Source organism: Hylobates moloch, unplaced genomic scaffold (genome assembly GCF_009828535.3).
Source record: "Hylobates moloch isolate HMO894 unplaced genomic scaffold, HMol_V3 SCAFFOLD_3, whole genome shotgun sequence".
NCBI classification, from domain to species: Eukaryota; Metazoa; Chordata; class Mammalia; order Primates; family Hylobatidae; genus Hylobates; species Hylobates moloch.
This window is the reverse complement of record NW_026652278.1, coordinates 153,425,305-153,447,062: the sequence shown is the minus strand read 5'-3', so window position 1 is coordinate 153,447,062 and position 21,758 is coordinate 153,425,305. Positions and strand designations below refer to the sequence as shown.

At 38.0% G+C, this 21,758-nt stretch overlaps 1 protein-coding gene and 1 non-coding gene across 2 annotated transcripts in view; both read right to left on the bottom strand.

The window, feature by feature from the left end:
- SMIM31 (small integral membrane protein 31) overlaps positions 1 to 21,758 on the bottom strand; it is a 46,544-nt gene that overhangs the window by 8,924 nt on the left and 15,862 nt on the right. The gene's annotated exons all lie outside the window — the stretch shown is intronic.
- On the bottom strand, positions 6,673 to 6,779 carry LOC116466117 (U6 spliceosomal RNA). Its single transcript, XR_004247373.1, has one exon. It is a non-coding gene; the product is annotated as a U6 spliceosomal RNA (small nuclear RNA).

The window sequence follows — 21,758 nt, the reverse complement described above, 5'->3', positions numbered from 1 at the left end:
AATTTGAGATTTGAATGCAGAACTTTCTGATGCAAAGTCATAATACAATGTTGACTTCATTAAAATTAAATTTTGTACAATCATGTAGCCGAATTTAGAACTTGCAGTGTAAAAATAGAGATTTATTAGAATTGAGAGGACAATTTTATTTTCTCATTACAAAGTATGTAAAGTAAGAAGTGAAAGTTATTCTTTTCTAATTCCACTCATTAGAGTTCATGTTAAGAGGCAATAGTTCATTTTATATATATTTCCAGATTTAAAAAAATATTTTTAAAAAAATATTTTTATACTTTCTCTTCCTCTCTGTGTATCTCTATAAGATATATTTATTTTAGTTTTTTAAAATTATTATTATTATTATTTTTTTTTGAGACGGAGTCTTGCTCTGTTGCCAGGCTGGAGTGCAGTGGCCTGATCTCGGCTCACTGCAACCTTCACTTCCTGGGTTCAAGCAATTCTCCTGCCTCAGCCTCCTGAGTAGCTGGGACCACAGGCGCACGCCACCACGCCCAGCTAATTTTGTATTTTCAGTAGAGATGGGGTTTCACCATGTTGGCCAGGATGGTCTTGATCTCTTGACCTTGTGATCCACCCGCCTCGGTCTCCCAAAGTGCTGGGATTACAGGTATGAGCCACCGCGTCTGGCCTTATTTTAGTTTTTAAAGAGAAATGTGATTGTACTAAACGTATTGTTCTATATGTTGCTTTTTTACACTAAAGATTGTGGAAATTTCCCCACATATACATCTACTTTTCTTCCTCTTTCTTCTTCTCCTTTTTTTTTTTTTTTTTTTTTTTTTGAGACTGGGTCTCACTCTGTCACCCAGACTGGAGTGCAGTGGCACAATCATTCATGGCTCACTGCAGCCTCAACCTCCTAGGCTGAAGTGATCCTCCCACTTCAGCCTCCCAAATAGCTGGAACTACAGGTGTGCACCACTGCTACCAAGTAAATTTTTAAAATTTTTTGTAGAGATGCGGTTTCCTTATGTTGCCCAGGCTGGTCTGGAACTCCTGGGCTCAAATGATCCACATGCCTTGGCCTCCCAAAATGCTGGGATTACAGACATGAGCCACTGCGCCTGGCAGGTTGCCTTTTCAACCTGTTGATTGTGGCTTTCGATGCACAAGTCTTTAAGTTCGATGTAGTTTACATCATTTATTTATAGGTATTTATATTTAGTTTTGTTTGTTCTTACTTTTGGTTGCATATGCTTTTGGTGTCATAGCCAAGAAATCATTGCCAAGTCAAATGCTGCGATGCTTTTCTTATGTTTTATTCTAGAAGTTTTATATTTTTGAGTCTTACATTTAGCTCTTTAACCCATTTTGAGTTAATTTATGTATATGGTATGTTATAGACTGAATGTTTCTGTCCCACTTAGCTCCAAATTCAGATGCTGAAGCCCTAACCTCTACTGTGTGTGTTTCGAGATGGAACCTCTAAGGAAGTCATTGAGGTTCAATGAGGTCATAAGGATGGGGCTCAGGTCTAATAGAATTAGTATCCTTATAAGGTGAGACACCAGAGATCTTGCTCTTTGTCGCTGCATTCACACGAAGAAATCATGTAAGCAAACAGCGACATAGTGGCTGCCTACAAGCCAAGAGAAGCAGCCTCAGAGTAAAACCCACTTGATCAGTACCTTGATCTTGGACTTCCCAGCCTCCAGAACTGTAAAAAATAAATTTTTATTGTATAAGCCATCCAGTCTAAGGTATTTTATTATGGCAGCCCTAACAGACTAATACCTGGTGTAAGATGAAGGTCCAACTTCATTCTTTTGTATGCAGATATCTAGTTTTTTTGTTTTATAATTTCAACTTTTATTTTAGATTCAGGGGGTACAAACACAGGTTTGTTACCTGAGTTATTGTGGGATACCGAGGTTTGGAATACAAATGATCCTGTCACCCAGATAGTGAGCCTCGTGCTCAATCATTAGTTTTTCAACCCTTCTTTTCTCCCTCCTCACTCCGTTAGTCTCCAGTATCTATTGTTGTCCATGTTTATATTCATGAGTACCCAATATTTAGCTTCAGCTTATAAGAGAGAACATAATGGCATTTTATTTCCTGTTCCTGTGTATATTTGCTTAACGTAATGACCTCCAATGTCAGCCATATTGCTGCAAAGAACATGATTTTGTTCTTTTTTTATGGCTGCATAGTATTCCATGGTATTCAGTTTTCTCAACACCTGTTGTTAAAGAGGAGGCCCTTTTGCAATTGAGTGAGCTCTTTATTCTAATCCATTGGTATGTTTTTTCTGTTTTTATGCCAGTGCTACACTGTATTGATTACTGTGGCTTTGTAATGTTTTGAAATCAGGAAATATGAGTGTTCCAACTTTGCTCTTATTTTTCAAAATTGTTTTGACTAGGGTCCCTTGAGACTCTATATGAATTTTATGATAAATTTTTTTATTTCTGCAAAAAAAGTTATTGAATTTTGGTAGCAACTTTGTTGAATCTGTAGAAAACTTTCAATAGTATTTGGATTTTTATGTGTACTGAAGTGGTCTTCCATAGTAGTAATCACAGTTCAGATGCTGAATTCACCAATTAATAATGCTAAACAAAAAATTAAAAAGACAAAAGGTTTTGAAACAAATTCAGTACTTTGAACTGCTATAAAATTTAGACAAATTTTGGCAAATTTCTCTTTTAGGAATTATAGACTGCATCTTCATGTTGTTCCTTTCCTCAAATCTCATGTAGAAAACCTTAATTAAATAAACTGTGAAAAAAAGTTATTGCTAATGATTTATTGGCAAAATTTACATAAAGACAAACTAAGTTTCCCAAAGGGTGCAGAAATTTGCCAAAATATTGCCTAAATATTATATTACTTCGGAACACTCCTTTTGTTAATGAGTTTCTACACATCTTTAAAAAATATATTTTCGATTATCTTCCCCTTTTTAGACAGCTTTCAAGAAACTGCTTTGAAAAAGGTTAATGATAATCCAGAATGTTGCTACTTAAAGTGTAGTCTGTGGCCTAGCACCATGACGTCACTTGAGAGCATTCTGAAACAATGCAGAATCTCAGATCTACTAAATTAGAAGTTGCATTTTAATAAGATCTTCAAGGGAATCAAATGCACATTAAAGTTTTGAGAAGCACTGATTAATGCATAGCCAATTCAATGGAACTTTGTGTAGCAAGGATCTAAAGCATCAGCTTGCCCTGCCTTGCCCAGAAAATCTTGTGTAGCTGACAATAATATTGAATAGAAAACCAAATACCACATGTTCTCACCTGTAAGTGGGAGCTGAGCTGTAGATACGCAAAGGCATACCGAGTGGTATACATAGACATTGGAGACTCAGAAGTGGAGAGTGTGGGAGGGGGTGAAGGATGAAAAATTTTAACCTTAAATACTGTAAAGGTTTGGTAAAGTAAAAATACAAAACTTTATTTTATTTTTCGCGTCAAAATTTAGTCACTTTGAAGTTTTCTGTGTTTTATTTTTTAGCAGCCTTGGTTACTGGAAGCATGAGAAAAAAAACTAAGGCTAATTTACTTTATTTGTAGTCATAAGAATTTATTCCCACTCCCACTGCTTCACTGGACTAATAAAAAATGGAATTTATGTGTCATGTGATGTCACTTAAAGTGAATTACTTGCATGTTGAAATTTATTAGATAACCTTATTAGTGATTTTGCAATCTGTAACATACGTAAATAATTTAGTTTTCAGAACTTGTTTTAATACTTGAATACTAATTCATTTAAAAGAATTTTTTTTTTTAAATACAGTATCATTCAAATTAGTGATAGCAGGTGAAGTAATTATTTAGCTTATAAGTTTTCAAATTTCCTGTTTAGGTGTTTTAGTCATCATAGCATTTCATGTATATTTTTTAAAGTTAGGATTTTGCTTAGTAAAATGTGCCTAGAAAGTAAAGTGTGCCTAGAAGAATTCTGATGCTGTGTGTGGCCTATTAAAAACTAGGGAATCATGTGTTCTTTGCTTATCTGTTTCCCTTGAATATATTGTGAGACAGAAGTAGGCATAACCTGAAGAAAGGAAAGCTGAATGAAGTCTCCAAATGAATAAATGTGTATTTTAGGGTCTTAAGTCCTCTTCTATGTATAACTAGATTTCTAGTCCTTTGTTACATAAAAACAGACATACTACATAACAATTTTAGGCTTGTTTGATGTATCCTGGAAATAACTAAGAGATCTAAGAGAAAAGGGACTCAGAGAGAGAAACATTAACTTCAGTTTTTGTCAGAGAAGGATAAAAGATGAAACAGAACTTATTCTCAAGAATAAGTACCATCTTCCAGCATTGCTTATCTCTTGAGTTGCAGAAGTGCACTGTGGTAGTGCAAACACATTTGTGACAAAGCGTCGGATTAATAAAATTTAGTGAAACCCTTACATCTCTGTAATGACTATGGGGTAAAATTCATTTGAATTTTACTCTTTTCCACTTATAAATCTTCTATATAGGTAGGAGCAAGATCCCAAAAGCTAAATTACTAAAAATTATGCATTGAGAGTATTCTGCCTCTACCCAGTGAAGTTTCTCCTAGAGTGGACAAATACTTTGGTAGTCATGAAAACGCAATCATTTAAAATGTTCAGGTTAAATGACAAGATGACTTTTATGTAAGTATGAGATTCTTAAGTTATTCCTTAATTCAGTCCGTATAGACATTTGAGAAAGTTTTTTGATATTACCTATGGAGTGTAGATAAAGGAGAGACTGAAGTCTTTTCCTGAGTGGGTTCATTTGTACCTCTGCTGGCCTTTGATTCTCCCTCAGTGCTTAACACCAATGCTGCTGACAGACCTGTTTCCGCATTCCAGCATTGTCAGCTAATTATTTGCAGATCTGTGGAATCCGCAAACGTTCAGAGGCTAGCCTTGAAGCTGAAAAACTCCATATAATAATTAAATTATTCTTTAATCCTTGTTATGTGTATAAGGAAAAATATCCAACAACAGTCACTTTCAAGATTTTTTTTTCCAGATCACAATTTTCAAGTAAGAGCATTAGCCTTGTACACAAATCAGTTTCTTGTTTTTATTGCTTCTTAAATCTAAAGTTCCATTAATGTCTCAGAACTCCCCAATTTTCCAGTTAAAAGATAAAATCAACACATTTTTCTTTCGGGAATGATAAATTTTGTACTGAAATAGCATATAGAATACCAAATATTTCGATTTGAAAATGTTTAAAATTTCTAAAGAAGAGATACAAAATATAGCACGTTTTAAAATCTAGCTCAAAAAGTGCTCTTAAAAAATTAGAAGAAAAGGGCTGGGCGTGGTGGCTCACGCCTGTAATCCCAGCACTTTGGGAGGCCGAGGCAGGCAGATCACCTGAAGTCAGGAGTTCGAGACCAACCTCAACATGGAGAAACCCTGTCTCTACTAAAAATACAAAATTAGTTGGGCATGGTGGTGCATGCCTGTACTCCCAGCTACTCGGGAGGCTGAGGCAGGAGAATTGCTTGAACCTGGGAGGCGGAGGTTGTGGTGAGCCGAGATCTCGCCATTGCACTCCAGCCTGGGCAACCAGAGTGAAACTCCGTCACAAAAAAAAAAAAGAAAAGAAAAAGAAAAATTAGAAGAAAAGAAATTTTATAGATTTGGATTGGCCACGAGTAGTTAGTTTATTTGAAATATTTTTCCATCAGTACTACCCCAGGGCATTAAGTTTGGCGATTCTGTTTCTCCTTTTATAAAATGGAAATTCTAATATCTCTCACAGTTTTACCACACAGGACAACACAGTGCATTTAGCCCTGTAAATAGTGTTATTGATCAGAAGAATTGGCACTAGCAAGTCTCAAGAGTTAGAGGGAGCAATTATCCTCAGCTCTCTACTTTTCTGAAACATAATTATTACATAGCATTAAAAACATTCTTCCAAACAGGGACGAGTGGGTTCAATGGATTGCTGATGATACTTATTTTCCAATAAAAGCAAGTTATTGAAAATACATCTGAGAAACATTTCTGCCGTCTTCCTAATATATATTGTGTAAAACTGAGGATGGTGGGGAGAATCTTTGAAAAGTACTGAACCGAAGAGCTGAGTGTAGAACCTAGGCAGGAAATGGTATTATAATTCTGAAAAATTGATGATAATATGTGCCCCAATGTGGTAGTACATCTATATATAAGTAGATTGCCGAAGATGTTAAAAGAACAAATACGTGTCTAAATCAGAAAGTGACGCTATTTTCAAAGACTTTCTCTTAAATGGCTGACGTATAGCACTAAAAAGACTTGAAGAGAACTGGATGAAAAATAGGCCTATATCCTTGGGCACATGATAGTGTGCATATGTTTACATAAAACACACTTTTTAAAGAGGTAGGGATTTGGAGGCCAGGATTAAAAGATCTAGAATTTCCATTATCCAAGTAAAGTGAGTTCTAGTTCATGACATTTGAGATTCAACTGTCATGGAAGAGAGAAGACAGAGCACACTGGGCCTACTCTGACTGTGTCCACCAGTTTTGGCTTAAAAAAAAAAAAGCCCAGATGCTTATTTTTAACTTTGAAAAAAAAAAAGAATAGAGAAAAGAAGGAAAAAAAGGGAGAAAGAAAGAAAAGAAGGAAATAAATTAAAATATAAGAACAACACTGCGTTTATCCTCTGGAAACTCTGCATTTCTTTTTTTCTTATTTTTTTTGTTTTTTTTAATCGAACACTTCATGAATTTGCATGTCATCCTTGCACAGGGACAATGCTAATCTTCTCTGTGTTGTTCCAATTTTAGTGCATGTGCTGCCAAAGCGAACACCATTTCTTTCTCTAAACATATTACAGTAGTTTAAAAAAATCTTGGCACACCATTTAGTATCTCTCCAAATGCTGTCCAGGAAGTAGTAACTAATACCAATTTACCACAAATGTCAATATCCCATTGTTAAGTAGTTTTAAGAATTATTTAATAAAAACTTGGAGATACAAAAAAGGAGATTGAAAATTATTAACACACAACCATCTATCCCTGAGTGTAGGACTTAATGTCACTTCTTCCCTTAAGTTGCTGTCCTTAAACATTTCTGCGAAATGTTCTTTAGTTTGTGCAAAGAATTACTGGTGCCACCTGTAACCTCATGGTTCTACTAGCAATTCCAAGAATAAAGTTTGAGCTATGATTCCTATTGGTTTATGTGTGCTTATCTAAGCTCAAACAATTTTTTAGTTAAATGTTTTTGTGTCCTTTACCTACTCATTTATATCTGAAGTGGTCCATCTGGATGAAATCAAGCAGGCTGTAAGCCTTTTGACCCAACGTAAAGTGTCCACATGTTCAAACAAGGCAGTGACAACGTCCTTTGGGATAGGGGAAAATTTAATCCAGCTTTATTGGCCTGGATCTATACCTATAAAGCCTTGCCACTAGCATTTGGGCGTTTAGGCACACAAAAACAGGGATTTTAGTAGCTGAAGTGTGAATAAACTTTCTGGATAACTAGTTTCTGACTCAAGAATGGTAGAAAAGAGCACTAGAATTCTAGCACAAAATATACATAAAAGCTAAAATATGTTTTCAAAAGTGAGCAAATATTAACCTTTTTTTTAAATTTTTGTTATCCAGAAATCCTAGGGTTTCTGGCAATAATTCAGATTATCCATAGCAGAATTTTAACTATCCCTAAGGAAATGTAGTTATCATCATTTCTGGAAAGATGTCTTTGATGTACTCTTTCACCTGGAACACAGACTAGGCCCTGGGAACAGCTTTCAGGTAGCTCCTGAATGGCGTTTTCAGTAGCTGCTAGGGTAGTTTAAATGTAACTCGTTACATAAAACTGGAGCCACAAAGGCTGTAACTGCTGGCTGGTGGGAATTGTTTTACTGAGCAAATAGTATAACAAACATCCATCCTTAGCAAACATCCTTCAACCAAGATTAAGTTCCTGGGAAATTGTGTCAGAAAAATAAGTTTTATTATTTTTCTAAAATCTGTGAAGTTGATTTTTCCTTAGGGTTATAATATTTAGATTTAAATTTGATAATGGTTTATTTTACATGCTGTCTTAAAAGTGCTGGAAGTCTCGATCATTTCCGATAGGAAACCGTAGTTTATGTGGTCTTTAGGGACAACCACTATCCCTCATAATACGTGATTTTTACTAGCTACAAATTGAAGTTTGGGATGGGATTTAGGGAGCTCCAAGGATCTGGGCTATTTGTAGCCGTGACATTTAATAACCTATTCCAAATGATATTCTACTTCTTCCATTATAAGAAACTGATTCTTAAAAATTCTCAGAAGATAGGTTTCCTTTTGTTAAAGATATATGTGTATGTATATATATATGTGCGTGCACACACAAGAAGCTTAAAGATTATGTAAATATATGCTTGCATAGGTGAACACTGAATAAGATTAAGGTTAAAGATATATATATATATACACGCACAAACACGTTTAAAGATTATGTAAATATATGCATTGCATAGCTGAACATTGGATCTGTGTCTCAAATTCATTTCAATAACAAAGAAAATATATTTGGTACCTACATAAATAATTCCTTAAATATGGTTACTATTTTATAGTTTCCATATCATTTGATTCTCACAAAAACCTTGGTACATGGTGCTATCTCCATTATATAGAGCAGGAGATTGAATCTTACTAATGTTTGATGATGGACTTTGAACTTTGGAGTTAGTTAATAAAATTTTGAAAAACAAAGTGTAAACAAACAAGCAAAAAAAATGGTTAAAGAAACCCATTTTGGAGTGTTTTTAATTGCTCTTGTCATGAAGAAATCATTCTTCTTTTAGTAAATGTTACAAGATTATTTTTTATTTTTTGTTTATTTATTTTTTTGAGATAGTCTTGCTCTGTCGCCAGGCTGGAGTGCAGTGACATGATCTCTGCTTACCGCAACCTCCACCTCCTGGGTTCAAGTGACTCTCCTGCCTCAGCCTCCTGAGTAGCTGGGATTACAGGTGCGTGCCACCACACCCGGCTAATTTTTTTGTATTTTTAGTAGAAACAAGGTTTCGCCATGTTGCCCAGGCTGGTTTCGAACTCCTGAGCTCAGGCAATCCGCCCACCTTGGCCTCCCAAAGTGCTGGGATTACAGGCGTGAGCCACCGCGCCCGGCCTTACAAGATTATTTTTACAACTCAAGGAATTAAAAAAAAAAAAAACCCAAACAAATAAACAAACAAAACCTTGGGGAGCGGCTGATGATAGCAAAGATCATTTGATTTCATGTATGGCTACTAATCTCTTCTTTTCCAAACACAGCACTCCAAAACATCCTATTTATATAATTAGTCCAATGAGCCCAGCTATGGCACAACTCCTTGAGATGATTCTGTACTGATTCTTGTGATTCTCAGACTCATAAGTAGGACCCAGGATTCCCAAACCTAGGCCTTTCTTATTTCCATTTCAACACTGTAGGAAGTAAACTGTTAGTAAATCTTATTTCTCCCAGCATCTTTGTAGTCCCTTCAACAGGAATCAACAAACCATATTCTTCAATTTACTGGCTTAGTGCTAAATTTCCTTTCATACAAAATTCATTATATATTATCTGATTCTACCTGTTTGTGGTTGTTTTGCCATCTTTTTAAAAAGTTTTCTTGTACTCATCAAATGACTTTTTCTGTATTAGAAAAATACTTTATCCAAAATGTGACATATAATACTATCAAGAACCAATGGCGTCTAGCAGTTACATTTACCCACCACAAATAAAACTCCTGTTTGTTTCAGGGTTCAGTTAGAGAGCTAGCCAAACTGCGGTCATTAGTCTATAATAACTCAAAGGCGACCAGTCTTGGGAGTCAAGCTTGGAACGTCTTTTGTTGCCTTAATCATATATTTTACATCTCCCTGGGGGGTGATGAGAAAGTCTTAATGTGCAGTTACCACTCCCACAGTATTAGTCTCAACTCCCAGCTGGGCCCTCGCCCCCAGATTTCTTCATCGTTAGTTGTACTTTTAATTTTTATTTTTAGGGCCACCCTTCTTCCAGCCAATGATGTGTGAGCAGGGGAATTTATTATGCTCTGGTGAAGGAAAATAATGCCTGGAATTCTTGTCATTTCCAAGTTACTAAAGCAGTACTTTGAGAGTTAATTTTAAAAATTTTATGTCATAAAGAAAACTCCTTCTTTTTTTTTCACATTTTCTGAGGTTTTTCTGTATAAGTAGTTACAGGAAAATTCATATAAATGAAGTGAAAATGTCAGTACAGGCAAAAAATTAATTATTTTATTTTATCAAGATATATCACATATTTTTCTTTTTATGTGTGTATGTATTTATTTTTTCAGAGATGGAGGTGGGGGATGCGGTCTCGCTGTGTTGCTCACGCTGGTCTCGAACTCCTGGCCTCAAGTAATCCTCCCACCTTAGCCTGCTAAGTAGCTGAGATTACAGGCATGATCCATTACACCCAGTTTATGGATCACATGTTTTTCTAAGAAGCATGAAGAAAACACTGTTTTCTGTATTGGCAGATGTTTAGAAATTTCATTTCCATTTAGAAATGGAATGGAAATTCCTTTTTTTTTTTTCTTTTTTTGAGACGGAGTCTTGCTCTGGCACCCAGGCTGAAGTGTAGTGGCTCAACAGGGGCTCACTGCAACCTTTACTTCCTGTGTTCAAGCGGGTCTCCTGCCTCAGCCTCCCGAGAAGCTGGATTTAGAGGCTCCTGTCACCATGCCAGGCAAATTTTTGTGTTTTTGGTAGAGATGGGGTTTCACCATGTTGGCCAGGCTGGTCTTGAATTCCTGACCTCGTGATCTGCCCGCCTCGGCCACCGAACGTGCTGGGATTACACGTGTGAGCCACCACACCCGGCCTAGAAATTCCATTTTTATTTAGAAATTAATTTAAGAGATCCAATAAATTCATTTTTTTGAAATAATTACTGTAAGTAAACTATTATAAAGTCTTTAAAAACTATCCTGTATGTATAGATATCCAGTTATTCATAGAGAACTTTAAACCTTTCAGTACTGTTTACATATTTTATAATCATTTCTATATTAATTTATTTGATATTTGATGTGAAAATTCAGAACTTTGTTATTCAATGCTGAAATAAGTAGTATTCTTTTTAAGTTTAGGAATCTCTCCTATGATGTTTATATCACTTAAGAGATAAAGTAGTGTTGGGGCCGGGCACGGTGGCTCATGCCTGTAATCCTAGCACTTTGGGAGGCTGAGGCGGACGGATCACGAGGTCAGGAGATCGAGACCATCTTGGCTAACACGGTGAAATGCCGTCTCTATTAAAAATACAAGAAAATTAGCCAGGCATGGTGGCGGGCGCCTGTATTCCCAGCTACTCGGGAGGCTGAGGCAGGAGAATGGCGTGTACCCGGGAGGCAGAGCTTGCAGTGAGCTGAGATCCTGCCACTGTGCTCCAGCCTGGGCAACAGAGCAAGACTCTGTCTCCAAAAAAAAAAAAAAAAAAAAAAAAAAAAGAGATAAAGTAGTGTTTTATAGGTTTGTAAAAATTCATTTTTAAAATTTATGTAGGGTAAAATTCACTTTTTTTTTTTTGAGATGGAGTTTCACTCTGATTGCCCAGGTGGAGTGCAATGGCGCGGTCTTGGCTCACTGCAACCTCTGCCTTGCAGGTTCAAGCGATTCTCCTGCCTCAGCCTCCGGAGCAGCTGGGATTATAGGCATGTGCCACCACCCCCGACTAATTTTGTATTTTTAGTAGAGACGGGGTTTCTCCATTTTGGTCAGGCTGGTCTCGAACTCCCAACCTCAGGTGATCCACCCACTTCAACCTCCCAAAGTGCTGGGATTACAGGCATGAGCCACCATGCCCGGCCCAAAATTCACTTTTTAAGGTAGATAGGCCCATGAGTTTTGACAAATGCACAGACAAATACATCACCCATCATCAAGATGTGGAACAAGATTCTGGCTTGTGCAATTCCCTGTGCTACTCCTATGCAGTCAAATCTTCTTCCTGGCCTTAATGCCTGGCAGCCACTGTGCTGTTTTCTGTTTCTGCGGTTTGGCCTTTTCCAGAATGTTACGTAGGTGGAAGCATCCACTGTGTAACCTTCTGAAGTTGGCTCTTTTTGCTTGGCACAGTGGGTCTCACCTGGGAGAAACCTTGGCCTCACCAGGGGACATTTGGCAATCTCTGGAGACATTATCGGTTGCCACAACGAGGTGGGTTGGGGAAGTGCAACATGGATCTAGTGGGAAGAGGCAGGGAGGCTGCTAAAAGTCCTCCTATGCGGGCCGGGCGCGGTGGCTCACACCTGTAATCCCAGCACTTCGGGAGGCCGAGGCGGGCGGATCACGAGGTCAGGAGATCGAGTCCATCCTGGATAACACGGTGAAACCCCGTCTCTACTAAAAATACAAAATAATAGCTGGGTGTGGTGGCGGGCGCCTGTGGTCCCAGCTACCCGGGAGGCTGAGGCAGGAGAATGGCGTGAACCCAGGAGGCGAAGTCTGCAGAGATGATATCGCGCCACTGCACTCCAGCCTGGGCGACGGAGCGAGACTCCGTCTCAAAAAAAAAAAAAAAGTCCTCCTATGCTTAGGACAGTCCGCTACAACAAAGAATGATCTGGCCTAAAACAATAACGAGGTTGAGAAACACTAACTTAGCAAAACACATTTGAGATTCATTCGTACTGTTGCATGTATCAATAGTTTGCTTCTTTTTTATTGCTCAATAATATTCTGGTTTATAAATGTATTATAGTCTGTTTATTCATTTACCTGCTAAAGGACATTTGGTCTGTTCTCATTTTTTGGCAATTGTCAATAATGGTATAAACATTTGTGTGAATGTTCTTGAGTGAAGGTAAGTACTGGGGTAGGATTGTTTGGTCCTTTGGTAAGCATATGTTTTATCTTTATAAGAAATTCCAAACTGCTTTCCAAACTGGATATATCATTTTGCATTCCCACCAGCAACATATGAGAATTCCAGTAGTTCTTCATCTTCAGCAGTACTTGGTATTGTGTGTGTGTGTGTATATGTAAATTTAGTATATATAGGGCCAGGAATGGTGGCTCACACCTGTAATCCCAGCACTTCGAGAGGTGGAGGTGGGACAATTATCTTAAGGCCAGTAGTTTGAGACCTGCCTGGGCAACACAGCAAGACCCCTGTCTCTACCAAAATTTAAAAAATAGCTGGATGTGGTTTCATGTGCCTCTAGTCCTAGCTACTAGTAGGCAGAAATAAGAGGACTGCTTTAGCCCAGGAGTTTGAGGCTTCAGTGAGCTATGATTGTTCCATTTTACCTAGCCTGGGTGACAGAGCAAGACCCTATCTTTAAGAAAAATAAAAATAAAAAAAAAAGTAGTATATGCATTTAAATTTTAGTCATTCGAATAGACGTGTTGTAGTATCCCATGATAGTTTTAGGTTTGTCTGTTTTGGCTAATTTTTAGAATTTTAGAATTTAATGCACATTTTCTGAGATTTCAAAAACAGTATTATAAAAACAGAGTGTTTGATAATACACACAGTTATTAATGCCTTTGTAGCATTCATTCCGTTCTTCCTCACTGTAGAGCTACTGATCCTTTTACAGCTTCTATTTTAAGATAATCCAGTTTACCATTGTTAGGATTCATTGATCTACAAAGGCCTTCAGGACATACCTGGCCTAGGCCCCTGCCTACTAAGTGGATTTTGAGAAAAAGAAAAGAAGTTATTCGTTTTTTGTTGTTGTTGTTTGTTTGTTTGTTTGTTTTTTGAGATGGAGTCTCGCTCTGTCACCCAGGCTGGAGTGCAATGGCGTAATCTCGGCTCACTGCAACCTCTACCTCCCGGGTTCAAGCAATTCTCCTGCCTCAGCCTCCTGAGTAGCTGGGACCACAGGCACGCGCCACCACGCCTGGCTAATTTTTTGTATTTTTAGTAGAGACGGGGTTTCACCATGTTGGCCAGGCTGGTCTTGATCTCATGACCTTGTGATCCACCCGCCTAGGCCTCCCAAAGTGCTGGGATTACAGGCGTGAGCCACTGTGCCCGGCCACTATTCCTATTTTTAAATATGATTAAGGGATTATCTGGAAGATTTGCATGCATTGCTCACAGTTCACTGGGGAAAAAGACAAAGCTTTGGCATTCCCAGTGTTTAGCATGGTGGCTGGTGTGAAATTAGTTCTACAGAGGCAGCGCCGTAACACAACAGAGCAAAATTATTTTTCTGATTCGGGTGTTTGTCAAACATTGCCATCTACTGGCTGGCTGCTGCAATTACTTCTAAGACATGCAAAGAAACCAGTTTGTTGCCTGCTCTCAAAATTTGCTGTCTCCACCTCTAACAATCCATATTAAATAGATTAATAATCCTTCTTTTAAAGCATAGCTTTATTGATTCCGCTATATCCCTAAATATGTGTGTCAGGAGCATTGATGCATAGAGGATATTTTGATTTCATTTAAAACAAGCCTGAAATTTGCCCTAGTAAATAATGAACATTCCAGGCAAGTTCGTGGCTTTCAGTTGAGATAAATAGGAAGACCTCAGTCTCACTTATGGCCATGCCTTCTTAATTTTGGACAATTTGGTTTATAAAAGCAGAAGAGTCATTGTATTCAGAGATAACAGAAAAATTGCAAAAAAAATTGTTGACTTTTTTCATGACAAAAATTTGCAGAAAAATAGCTTTAAAACTCTGTGAAATAATAGAAAATCTACAGATTGGCCACTAATCTCAGTTTGGTCTTTTGCTAAATAGGGGCTTTCCTCACTTTTACGAAGCAAAAGCAGAAGCTTCCAATTCAGGATCCAGACATTTTGGCATTTTTTTCCTAGCAATTTAACTGGAAACCTTGGTGCCTGTGGCCTTTGGCACCCACAGAACTATGTTGTGAAGTATTAGCTCAGCATGCCCAATAGTTTACCCACACACTACGGAAATAGCTGGGGTGACCAAAATGTAAATCCACCTCTAATTACTGAAGAGTTAGAAATGAACACAGTCTTCATGACATTCTCTAAGACTACACTGTTTTAGGCATACATACTGGAATGTTGAACTTCTCTGCGACCAAAAGACATTTAATTTATGTTCAATCAAACCTAGTTAATTACAAACACAACTTTAAGGTAGTTAAAGAAACCGTTAGTTGAAAATGATGTAGCTGATGCGCTGGAGTTTTTTTTTTTTTTTTTTCCTATTTAGTGGATTCCATTCTCAATATTATTTTACATTTTTTCCAGGTTGAGAGGCCATTTTTTATTCACAAAGAGTTTATTGTTATAGTAAACATGGTGGATCATCAGTATCTGTCTATGTTTGTTCAAGGATACCTGAATTTAGATATGAGGGTTAACTTGGCAACTTGCCCATGATCACGCAGTTAATTCTGAGTCAGTTCCCATTTTCACACTCACCCCTGTCTCAGGCATGTAGATGGAGAACCTGAGCCGTGATCATGCTCACCGAGCTCTTCCTGCCTCTTCCTCTCCTTGGGCACATTGCTTCTGGGAATTTCATTTTCCTTATCTCCAAAGTAGACATAGCATTACTTCCCTGCTTTACAATGTGGTCATAGGGATGAAAGAAGGCTTAAATATGTTAAGTGCTTGGCATACAGTGAACACTCAACATATTATTTTTGTGCTATAGATATCATCAGTTCTTATTTTGCGGACAACCCAAATTGTGTACCAAGGGAAGAAATTTTTCATCGAGTCATCACATATAACTCCCTAAATGTGTGCAGGTACTATCAAATCATTTTGTATATTATTAGAGGTGTATATTAAACTTTTGTGCTTAATGTTGATTTTGGAGAAGAATGAAGTGGCATTGCAAAAAAAATTTTTTTTAAATCTATTTACATGGGTAAAGTTTGTAGCTTCCCTACTTGATTTTGCCTCACTACTCTTGAGCGCTGAAAGGTTTATGTTTATTTATTTATTTATTTTTAAATAGAGATGAGGTCTCACTATGTTGCCCAGGCTGATCTCAAACTTCTGGGCTCAAGCCATCCTCCTGCCTTGGCCTCCCAAAGTGCTGGGATCACAGGCATGAGCCACTGCATGCGGCCAGGTTTATGACTTTGACTCTGGTTTGTGAGGCCAGCTTTGAAAAAATGGTAGGGATCTTCTTAAATAACAAACATGCTTATTGCTGTCTGATTAATATAGAATCACAGCAGTGGCAATTTTTCTTTATGAACAGATATCTTTCTGTGCTGTAGTGCTGTAGGGCCTTTTGGCCACATTGACACAGTTGGACAACAGCAATATATGTAATATCTAAATGAATTCTTAACAGACATAAAGTTTTAAAACCTAAGACTTTCTAAAATTATAAAGTTGATTCTAATCTGGACTGGGGATCTGCCAGCCTTGGGCTTACTTTCTTTAAAGCTCTGTGCATCATGGACAAAGTCACCAAGACTGTTCACCTGGCAGTTACAGCTATTCTGGAAGGGAGTGTCTGGCATGGGGATGCTGGATAGCTACTGTTTGTCAAGAGGCTGGACACACCTTTGATGAAGGATCATTACCTTCCCAGAATATCCTTATAATTCCCTGATGGGTCACTTACATTTTATCACTTCCTACTGGTCATTACACCAGACAACTTTCAAAGACAGGGCCTAGTGTGCAGGTGGACAGCAATATAATTCAGGCAGGAAAGAGCTGCTACTGCTGCGTCACTATGTGCTACCTCTAGAGCTATAAATAGACAGTTATACTAATCTCTTCTAAACTGATACTGCAGCTTCACAGTGGTAAATTTAAAAACTAAAGAACAACGAAATAGGTGCAAAATGATTCTTTATAATTTAAGAAAATACAAGGAAGCAGTGGTCTGGGTAACACAAAAAATGGAAATACACCATGCCATTTATATTTGACTTTGGCTTGCAGAATATAATTTCTTCTGCCCCGAGGGCATGCCTACCCTGGTAATGTTTTGTTTGACAGACATTAAAATCCATTTTCAATTCATGAATATATCAAACCTGAACATTACAGAAAGTTGATCAAATATACATTGAAGACCATCATGAAAAGCCTGTCTACATTGATTTGTGTTATTCTGAATTAATTTGTGCTTCATGTCACTGAGTTTTCAAGAGGAGGTTTATGAATAGCCCGTATATTATCTTTGTGCATAAATCAGCCTGTGATTCTGCTCATATACAAGTCCATGAGAGCCTAGTGAGTATTTCTGAGGATGTTAGATTTAGTGTAGTATTATAACACTACTCATAGGCCTAATCTTAGGATTAAATGATTAATATAGATAAAGCAACATGAACTAGTATTGGGTAAAAAGTTGTAGGAAGAGCTATAGAATGAGTGAGAAAGATGATGTATAATGCTCATGAAATGTGAAACTCGTATGTTGAGCTTCTCTAAAGAAATAAGCTGTAGGTATTTATTAATTTATCCAGTCATGAGTTACTGAAAACTGCCTATTTCCCAAATAGTGTTCTAGGTGCTGGGATGAGCACTGGTTAAACAGACCAAATCTGCATTATGGAGCTTACATTCTAGATGACACGCAAAGTGTGATTTCTTATTATCTTTAAAACATGCTTTTGTTAGTTTGCTATTTTATTTTTGGCCATTCAAGGAAAGGCTTCACACAGGGATGAAGAATTTTATTTTTATGTGAATAGGAATTATCATCCTGTACTTTGCTACCTGTGTTACCTCTCCTCTGAGACTCTAAACTTTCAGGGCAAGACTGGTAATTGGCTAATTTTTCATCTGTGCCCATGCCTCTACAGTGCCTTCTTGCAAACAGCATGTAAAAAAGTATACTTGCTGAGTGGTCAACCAAGTCAAGTAACAAATCATGGAACTCTAGTTCATTATTTTATAGCCTCTTTTCCTACTCATATAAACATAACCAATAGTACAAGATGATGAAGATAAGCACCAAATTAGTGAAATATTAAAATGCTCTATAAAAGTTCCACAGAGAGGGAGTTCATTTTGGGTTAGACTGATTAAAGAAGAGAGAAAATGACTTATTTGAAGAATAAGCAAGATTTAAGCAGAGGGGGAGGAGGGGATTATTGGTGGACAGGTGGACATTTTCTACTTGGAGGAATAAGAATGCTCAAAAGCCTTGGAAATTTTCATTTTATTCTGCAGGCAATGGCCAATTAGTGAAGGTTTCTGCCTGGGAGATGGACACGTAGTTTAGGTGAATTGCCACCAGCCTTGCAAAAAAGAACAAAACAGAATGCAAAGTATTGGAGTATATCACCTGTAGAGAGGCTGAGTTTATGAAACTTTCATGTCAGCTGCACACACATTGGGTAAATGTGTTGTAGGTGAGGGAGCAGATCTGGAAGAGGGTTTTACTGAAAAAAGTTCCAACATCCCTGAGCTAGAGCCCCTAATGAGATTCTTTTCTAGTGAGCCATTGTCTATTTTCTCCGTGCCAGAAATAGTTGTAATCGTACTAAGCAACTATATTATTTATCATATCCACACCAGTTTGTCATATATAGGGACCAGATTGTGTTTTGTCAAAGACACACACACACACACACACGTGTGCGCACAAGTAAGCAGATTGATTTTATTCAAGCTATTACTATAGGGAGAGCACCTCAAATCCAGAGATCAAAGTAGCTTGGCAGGGTAGTTTTACTTTAGAATTTTATAGGGAGGAGTAGAAAAGTTGTAGGTAAGATGATTTATAGTTGGGATTGTTTTGCTATCAGGAGAAGTCTCAAATAGCTGTAATGCAAATGTTTAGCTCTATCTATCTGGCTAGTTTCAGGAGGACAAATAGTTCAAATCTCAGCTAAATCATTCATGAGACAAAGAACAGGGAGTTGAAAGGTCTGTGTCTGTTCTTGTCTGCAGCTTCAGGCAAAAGAGGAGAAAGGTCTATATTTGTCCAAGGCTCAGGTAAACAAGCGAGTCTTCATGGGTCTTAGGGAAGTCAGGAGAAAGAGTGGACAGTGAGTCTTATCTATGTCATAAGGGGAAAGGTAGTTCTTTTCCTTAAGCCATTTCCTGGAAAATAAGAGTGGGGAGATTTCAGAAAATAAAAGGTTGGTGGAATTTCTGGATTATACCTGCTTTCCAGAAGCACAGAGCTCAGATAAAGTTCAGTGTTGTCAGTTTTCTCCTCTGGGCTGGCTTTAAAGAAAGAAAAGACCCAAATGTCTGGCCCATTTCCTTTAAGTAGATTTAAGAGCATGCCTCCAGCTAGTTCCTTGGATGATAACTGATGTTGGCTAACACTGTTGAGGATATAATTCTGTAACAGGTAATTTCTTTTTAATCTGAGAATAAATGGTACTGAAATGGATCAATTAAAGTGAATTTACTTGAGCCACGGCAAAATTTAATATAAAATAGCCAAAAAAAAATACAAAAAACAACTTTGAATGAAACTTTATATTGAAACTTGGAAGTAAAAATAATGAAAATAAACTTATGTTACTCATTTAATAAAATGCAGTTTGTAATTGCAACTCAAAGTTAATTTTAGACAAAGAATGGATGAGATGTTGATTTGGGTGGGTTGGGGAGCATCACTTTTCTGACACATTTGCATCATAGCTCCATACAATACTCTTCTTGTTACTTGTGATTTTCATAGCACGATTCTATAGAGGATACCATTAGCAAAAAATATTCAAAGCATCATTAATTTTCCGAGATGTCTTTCACTTCTTTGGCATTCACTTCACACTATTTTGGGGTGCTTATGTACCCATCTCTTCTTTATTGGATAGGTGGTCTAATTCTATTAAGCACTCATTTGTCAGTGGCTTTGCCTGAGGGATTCCAGTGGCCCTAACTTTACCTTCCCTTACATCAGATTTTTATCTTTTGTGACATGTGTGATGTCACCTTGCAATTGATTTGTGTGGAATGTATTGTATTGCTAGATATTTAAAACAAAGACATTGACCCAGTGTGTGGATTAAGGGAATACAAGTTGTATTGGTTTTGTAATAAATATTTTTCATGATGATGACCCTTTTTTTTGAGACAGAGTCTTGCTCTGTTGCCCAGGCTGGAGTGCAGTGGCATGATCTCGGCTCACAGCAAGCTCCGCCTCCCGGGTTCATGCCATTCTCCTGCCTCAGCCTCCCGAGTAGCTGGGACTACAGGGGCCTGCCACCACGCACAGCTAATTTTTTGTGTTTTTAGTAGAGACGGGATTTCACCGTGTTAGCCAGGATGGTCTCGATCTCCTGACCTCGTGATCTGCCCGCCTCGGACTCCCAAAGTGCTGGGATTACAGGCGTGAGCCACTGCGCCCGGCCAGATGATGACCCTTATTGCTCTATCTAAATTTCTAATCACGAAGACTCCCAAGAAGAAGACTCCACTAACCATCACCCTTCAGCATTTTATATGCTTTATTTAATTCTCACTGCAACTCTGCAGGGAAGGTTCTATTATTATCCCCAATACATGGATGAGGGAATGGAGGCTGATAAGGTTTGGCTGTGTCCCCACCCACCCAAATCTCATCTTGAATTGCAGTGCCCATAATCCCCACGTGTTGTGGGAGGGACAAGGTGGAGGTAATAGAATCATGGGGGCAGTTACCTCCATGCTTTTCACCTGATAGTGAGTGAGTTCTCACGAGATCTGATGGCTTTATAAGGGCCTTTCCCCCAATTTCGCTTTCTTCTTCTTCTGGCCACTAAATTAAGAAGGACATATTTGCTTCCCCTTCCACCACGATTGTAAGTTTCCTGAGGCCTCCCCAACCATGCTGAACTGTGAGTCAATTAGACCTCTTTCCTTTATAAATTACCCAGTTTTGGGTATGTCCTTATTAGTAGCATGAGAACAGACTAACACAGAGGCTTTGCAAATTGGTATGATTTTTCCAAAGGCAGAATTACCCAATGGCAGAGCCAGGACATGAATCCAGGTGTGACTAATCACAAATTTGTGCTCTGTGCTGAAATGGTATGCCAGCCTCTTTCTCTCTACCAAATTCACCCATTTTTTTCCTACCCTAATTTTTCCTTTTGCCTGGATGTCCTTATCTACTTATTAAAAATTAAGCTGTATCTTGTTATATCTTTTTAGCCAATTTAAGCCCTTTGTAGAAAGAAAGATAAGTATATATGCTTTTTTTTTTTTAAGCCAAGTATCTTTTTCAAGGTTATCTGAAGAGAAAGTGTGCTGGTTATGCACACTCCAGATTCTGGAGTCCTATAAGCTGGAGATCAACTTCTAGCTCTCTTATTAGCTGAGTGATCTATGGTAAAGTTTAAAACTTCAGTGTCCTTGCTTGTGAAATAGTGAGGTTATTATTACTCATCTCCTGGGATTGTTTTAAGATTAAACACAATAATACCTCTAAAGTGCTTCGCGTTCTGCCCTTTTCATGGAAGGCTCCTGATACTGTTTGGATCTGTGCTCCCTCCCGATTCTTCATGTTGAAATGTAATACCTAGCGTTGAAGGTGGGGCCTGGTGAGAGGTGATTGGATCGTGCGGGCAGTTTCTCATGATTTAACACCATGGCCCTTGGTGCTATCGTCATGGCGGTGAGTTCTCATGAGATCTGGTTGTTTAAAAGTGTGTAGCACCTCCCTTCCCCCTTTTCCCTCTTCCTCCTGCTTTGGCCATGTGAGATGCCTCACCACCCCTTTCCCTTCCACCATGATTGGAGGCTTTCTGAGGCTTTCACAGAAGCAGAAGCCACTAGGCTTTCTATACAGCCTGCAGAACTATAAACAAATTAAAATTCTTTTCTTTATAAATTACCCAGTCTCAGGTATTTCTTTTTTTTTTTCGAGACGGAGTCTCGCTCTGTCGCCCAGGCTGGAGTG